Raw genomic sequence first — 6,685 nt, 5'->3', positions numbered from 1 at the left:
TTGAGGTGCAGATTGGTAATGCCCTAGTTCCAGTTGATTTCCATGTCTTGGATATCAAGCTGAACTGGAATTCTTCTTTGTTGCTTGAGAGAGCCTTCTTGTCAACAGTAGGAGCAGTGTGAAACATGCAAACCAACCAGTTGTGCCTGACGCTCATAGATCCACATGTCTACTACAATCCTATTCCAGTCAGGAAGCCACAAACGTCCTCCAGAAGAATCGATGATCCATGACTCATCGCAACATGCCACTGTGGAGCTGAGTATGAGACAGAATATTCGGCGTCGATCGAAACTCACACCGCCACATCGATCGACAGTGCCCACCAGAAATTGTTCGACAGGCCAAAGGAAGAATCGGTCGACAGTAGTCCACGCGATTGGGAGAACGACTACTACAATCCCACCATGGCGACACACACTAGAGACACCATGCATACAGAGGAGTATGATGAAGATTATGAGGAGGAACGAGCTGTAGAGTACAGAGCCATTCGCGATGAGGAAGAGAGACTTCTCCACTATTCCTCCTGGAAAAAGAATGCGCCGTCGATCGACAGAACTGTCTCAACATCGATCGACAGAACTGTCTCAACATCGATCGACACTCATCCTCATCAGACAAGCCGAAAACGAGCATCGACCGACATTGCCTACTACCCATCGACCGACACTGGAGTCGATCGTGTACGAGAAGGAGAGTACATGAGCCAGGAGCAGATGAACTTCATGCGGGTTTCACATATGAGGAACTTCTCAACATGCAAAGACGTGATGAAGCAGATCAACACCAAGCAGAAACCTGTTGGGAAAGAACACATTTCAGCTATCCTTACTCGAGGGTCAACCGCCCGTCGATCGACGACAAACCTACATCATCGATCGACATCCGTCAGAGACCACCATCCACTGTAAGCGCAAAAACTCAATATGATAATCAGTATCTAACACATGATGAGTTTGGTATTTCCAGGGACCTAGATGGCTATGCAAGAGCAATAGATGGACATGCACTGCAAATATCCAGAGAGGACATTGCAGACATTCTTCAGATGGCTAATGGAGCAGAAAATCTCTTCATGCAACAACGCAACAACCCATCACATCAGCAGAGGGTTACAAGCGAGATCTATAACACAACTAGTGGAGTAGATGATCGTTTCAAGCAGAAATCTCGACATCATAATCGACCGTCGATTGACGTTGAAGTCTCTTCATCGATCGACAGACGTCCAGAATTTGGAAAAAGAGCTTATGATCGTGATGGAGAAAGATGAGTATGGAGTCTACAGAGATGATCATGGACACGCCAGAGATGTAGATGGACACATCATCAGTGTATCCAAGGAAGATATCAGAAGTCTTCTGGAAAGAGCTTCGAGAGATGAGCACAACTACATATGTCTTCCACAACATGCTAGCTAATTCACACAGACCAAGCTGGTACCAGAGATCTACACCAAGGACGGGATCAATGAGATGTTCTATGGAGTCTGTGGAGCCCAAGAAAAGAATGGAGGTGATTTCCAGATGAAGCTTGATGGTGTCTACTATCCACTGAATGATAGCATCAGCTGGTTAACTACATGCATGGAGGAGATGAGGCAAGACATAGCCAAGATCCAGACACATCGTGTGGCGGAAGCAACCGCACCAGCGTCGATCGACAGACATCACCCAACATCGATCGACGATGACCCACAACACTCAGATCCGATGAAGTCTCAACAAGATTCTTATGCCAGAGCAGACATTGATCAGCTGGTAGAAGGGATCTATTAAACTCTGGAAACTACAGAAGAAAGGCTTGATTGGAGATGTGATGACATCTATTTCCCGATGGAACTTACAATGAGTTCTCTGACTTCCAAGATAAAAGCAATACAGAGGGAGATAGTAGAGATTCAGGGATACATCTCTCATCGACCAGAAGCATCAGCATCAATCGACAGAAGCACCAAAAAATTGACCGACATTTGCAGACGAACATCAGTCGACGAAGTTACAAACCGAGGCAGGCTAGTACCAAAGGTGAAATCAGACATGTCTGATACACATAACCATGAAGAGGAGATCTCAGACGACGCATACGTTACAGTCATAAGGAATTAGTTCCAACTTGAGAGTCTTGACGATAAATTGCAGAAGAGAGAGAGAGCACAACTGCAACAATGAAGGACAAATGGCGCATAGGAGATGAAGCAATGCGGGATTTCACTGGTACATGGTTCAAAAAGCGCATAGAAGAGACGGAGACTTGTTTTCCAACAAGTTCCAGCTTTCCACATTACTAGCCAAATCACCTCCAAAAGTCAAGCTAAATGACTATAACAAAGCGCTGAGTGGGAGGCAATCCACTACTAGGTAATATTTAATTGGTTTTTATTGATTTAGTATTTATGTTGGTTTTTAATTATTGCAGGTCATAAAAAGAAAAACAAAATAAAAAGATCCGAGTAGACGATTACCATGGTATCGACCAATGAACCACTGCCGACATTGATCGACAGAACATCACATGCCGCGACCAATGACAACAAATTTACATCGATCGACATCTAATCCGGTCTGGTATATCATTCTTACTTGTTACATTGAGTCTTTATGCTTTAGTTATTCACATAACTCCGACTGAATTTACACTGGGGACAGTGTAGTTTAAGTCTGAGAGGATGTTTACTGATATTAGTTTATTCATGAGTCTTATTAAAATGTTTTCAAAAAAGAGTTTTTATTGAGTCAAGAAGGGGATAATGAACTTGTTTGATTTTTGCTTATTATCTAACCACACCATTCTAGATTTACTAGTTGCAGATAGCACTAAAGATACCAAAGTGGATCAACATGTCAACTATGTTACAGTTTCTGAGAGTGTTTGAAGGAACCAAAGCTGACCTCCAACCTAATTGAGCTCAACTCTGGTTGTCTTGGGGCTTGGTATACATGTGATCAGATTCTTTAAACAAGTCTGGAAGGTAAAGCTTTGTGTAGAAATATCACCCTCTCTCTATTAAATTTCGAATTTAGGTTTCTATTTTAAAAAAATATATTATTATTTATATAATTAGAAATAGAGAAATTTAGGAAAAAATTCGAACATGACTTGGTGGCTACAACCATTAAGGCTTGATTCACAAATAATCCTAGGATATAAGTCAAAAAGAAGTGAACATGATTTGGTGGCTAAAAGTGGCTACAACCATTAAGGCTTGACACAAATAATCCTAGGATATAAGTCAAAAAGAAGTGAACATGATTTGGTGGCTAAAACCATTAAAACTTGATTCATGGAAGCCTGTCCAACCTTGGTCAAATATCTTGCAATAAAGCAGATTTTGACTAGGGGAGAAATTTGTAGAGAGAGAGGATATGAACTATTGTTTACCCGCTGGTCCGGATACTTGTTTGAGCATCTTTGCATCCTGTGATTGATACCCCCAAAGTACAGCCTACACTTTTATTTTATGCAAGAATTGAGGTTGGTAGAGGGGATTGTCAGACATGATTTGCTAAGTTGTTGACTAGATGAACTTGGTTGCTAGACTAGGATATGGTATAGTGTGCTTCTGAAATTAGGACTTTCTAAGGTGTTGATTCTAAGTTTTAAAATATGTGAGTCCCTGCTATTTCCAAACCTCTTTCAGAGATACTGCATGTATGTTTTGCTTGAGGACAAGCAAAAGGGTAAGTCTGGGAGAGTTGATAGACCATGGATTTGACCCACTTTTACCCATGGTTTATAAGTGTTTTAACTGCTAATTATTATATTATAGAGTTTATTTAGTATATTTATAGGATCATGAGTGATTTGGAAGAAAATGATGATTTTGGAGCATTTTTGGAGATATTTGGAGTAAGCACCCGAGATGAACATCGAGCACAACCATCGGTCGACATTGAAGAGGAATAATCGCTCACATCTTGACATCGATCGACAATGAAGCGCGCAGAAAGCCCGTTTGGTCTCAGCCAATTTAGAACCCAAGTTTTCACCAATTTACAAGATTACCCTGACGAGTTTTAACTTAATTATATAGCTTTGCCAACATGTTAGAGGTAAAATGTGTTTTCTTGATTTACTATTTTCACAGAAAAGGTTTTCTAGGATTTTTTAGTAGATTGGAGAGAAGATCCAAAGAGATTTGTGATTGGAACTCCATTGATATCTATCTATTTATCTAATGCAGCTTTTATACCTTATTACTGTTATGAATTGCTTGGCCATGTCTGAGTAGTTCTCTTTGTTAGATTTAGGGTTTAAATAGGTTATGAAGGATTAGCCCCAACTATAGATTGCAAAGTTGTGATATTCATCTTTAGGATTGTTTAATGCATGTTTCTAGATTAGCTACCTAGAACTTGCCCTAGTTGTAGACATAAGCGATAGCTTGCATCTCACCCTGAATTCATCCTAATTGAGCTAAGTCTTGCTAAGAGTAAGGCGGGAGATGATCTAGTGAGCTTAGTGAGCACATTCAACCCGCGCATTAACGCTTAACCAAAAGTGTCGATCGATATTCCAATAGAATAATCGGTCGACTTTCAGAAAGTGTATCGATCGATATTCCTATAGAATCATAGATCGACACCGGTCAATAGACAAACCTAGAAAGCGAAAGCCTAATGGTTTGTTATTAAGTGTTGAGCTCTATAATATCATGCATACAACTTATTAGGCATCTGTAGGATTATAATCCTAATTACCTGAATAAAAGCCCTAAGTCTGGCTACTTTCATTTAAGTACCAAAACCCCAATCAATCAATCGAGCGATTAACTTGCTCACAAACCTGTCTTTTACATTCAATAATAATCAACCTAGCTTAATCAACTTAATTAGATTTATTAAGTTCCCTAGCTCCATGTGAATTCGATCCCTAAGTACTACAACTGAACCTTTTATTTGAGAGAGTAATTCACTCCTTAGGGTAATTTGAGTGATATCAAGTAGTTCATCTTGTTAGATTTAGGGTTCAGATATTCATGAGGGATTAGCCAAAATACATAATTTACTAAGTGTCAGAATATTAATCAACTAGACTGTTCTTAATGCATGTGTTCTAAAATAGCTAACTAGAACCTTGTCTATAGATATTAGGGCGCATTCCGAAGATTGTTTTTTTTGTCTGAAATAGTTTAGATTGTACTAGGATTGCTAGAAACAAGGGGAAGCTGATTTAGTTAACCTAGTGAACACGTTCAAACCCGTTCTTAACACTCCCTGGAAGGTACGTCGATCGACAACTCACTAGTTTCATCGATCGACAGGCTGAAAGGTGTATCGATCGACACCCTATTGTTGGAATCGATCGACACTTTCGCAGGACCAACAAGTGACAACTGAGGTCCTAGATCCGGCGATAGATAGCCTTAGTATACAGAAGTTGATCGGCTATTCTAATTGTTTGAGTGTTATAATATCCATATATACTTAATCTATATATCTATAATCCTGATTGACTGAATAGAAACCATAAGTCTAACGTCTCCATAATCAATCTTAAAACCCAATCAATCAATTGAGCAATTATTTGTTCACCACTGTTTATTTACTGCTTTAAAACCTTTCAATCTATATGACTAGATAGATCTAGTGTGTGCTTTAGCTCCCTGTGAATTCGATCCCTAGAATATTACAATTGAACCTCTTATTTGAGAGAGTACAAGTCATACTACAATTATCGTGAGACTTTCACTTTGCCATTAGACTGCTATCCGCGCTTTGACGTTGCTACACAGCCTCAGACAGTGATTGATTACCACTACGGTGACACGATTAGCAGACATGGCGATTATTCAATAGGCAGTTGGGCAGATGAGAGCCTTCACGAGAGCTTCAGTGGAAACTGAACTACCAGAGACGAGATCTGATGAGTATGACAAGGACTACCACAGAGAGAAGAACATTGAGTACCATGGTCTGGCCATGGATGATCAAGGACTTCTCCATACATCGTCCGCAAACGCGACATCAACATCGATCGATAGCAGGCCTACGCCATCGATTGACGGTGAAACCCAAAACCAGAGAGGAGCAGGGGCAACACCCTTTGCCCTAACCTATCAATCAGGAATCCGTCTCAGCCGTTAGCCGCCGACGATCGACAGCAACAACAACCCATCGATCGTCATTCGTTACAAACATCTATCTCAAGAACAATTGAGTAATAATACTGATTATGATCTAATTCCTGATGAATTTGGTATTTTCAGAGTTCAGTAGGACGAGCACAAGGAATGGATGGGAGTATCCTAAATGTCTCCAAGGAAGATTTTGCAGAACTTTTTGTCATGCATGGATCCGATCTCTTTTGACAACCAAAGGAAGAATCTACTATTCCACCATCGATCGACAAGCGACCCTTGTCATCGATCGACGGTATGGTCACTCCAGCAAAAGACAGCTACAACAAAGCAGAGGTTGATGAGCTAGTCGAAGAGATCTACAGAGTTATCAGAACTTTAGATGATTTCCATTCGAAGAGGCTCGATGACATCTATTACCCATTCGACAAGAGTATCAGCTGGTTAACCACATGCACGGAGGAGAGGATGCAAGACCTAGCCATGCTTCAGAAATAACATGGAGTCGGCACAGGAAGATCAACATTGATCGACACTCGCACTCAAACATCGATCGACGCTAGCATCTAAGCATCGATCGACGCTCACTTAGCACCATTCGAA

This window comes from Brassica oleracea, chromosome C1, assembly GCF_000695525.1.
Source record: "Brassica oleracea var. oleracea cultivar TO1000 chromosome C1, BOL, whole genome shotgun sequence".
NCBI classification, from domain to species: domain Eukaryota; kingdom Viridiplantae; phylum Streptophyta; class Magnoliopsida; order Brassicales; family Brassicaceae; genus Brassica; species Brassica oleracea.
This window is presented reverse-complemented; position numbering follows the sequence as displayed.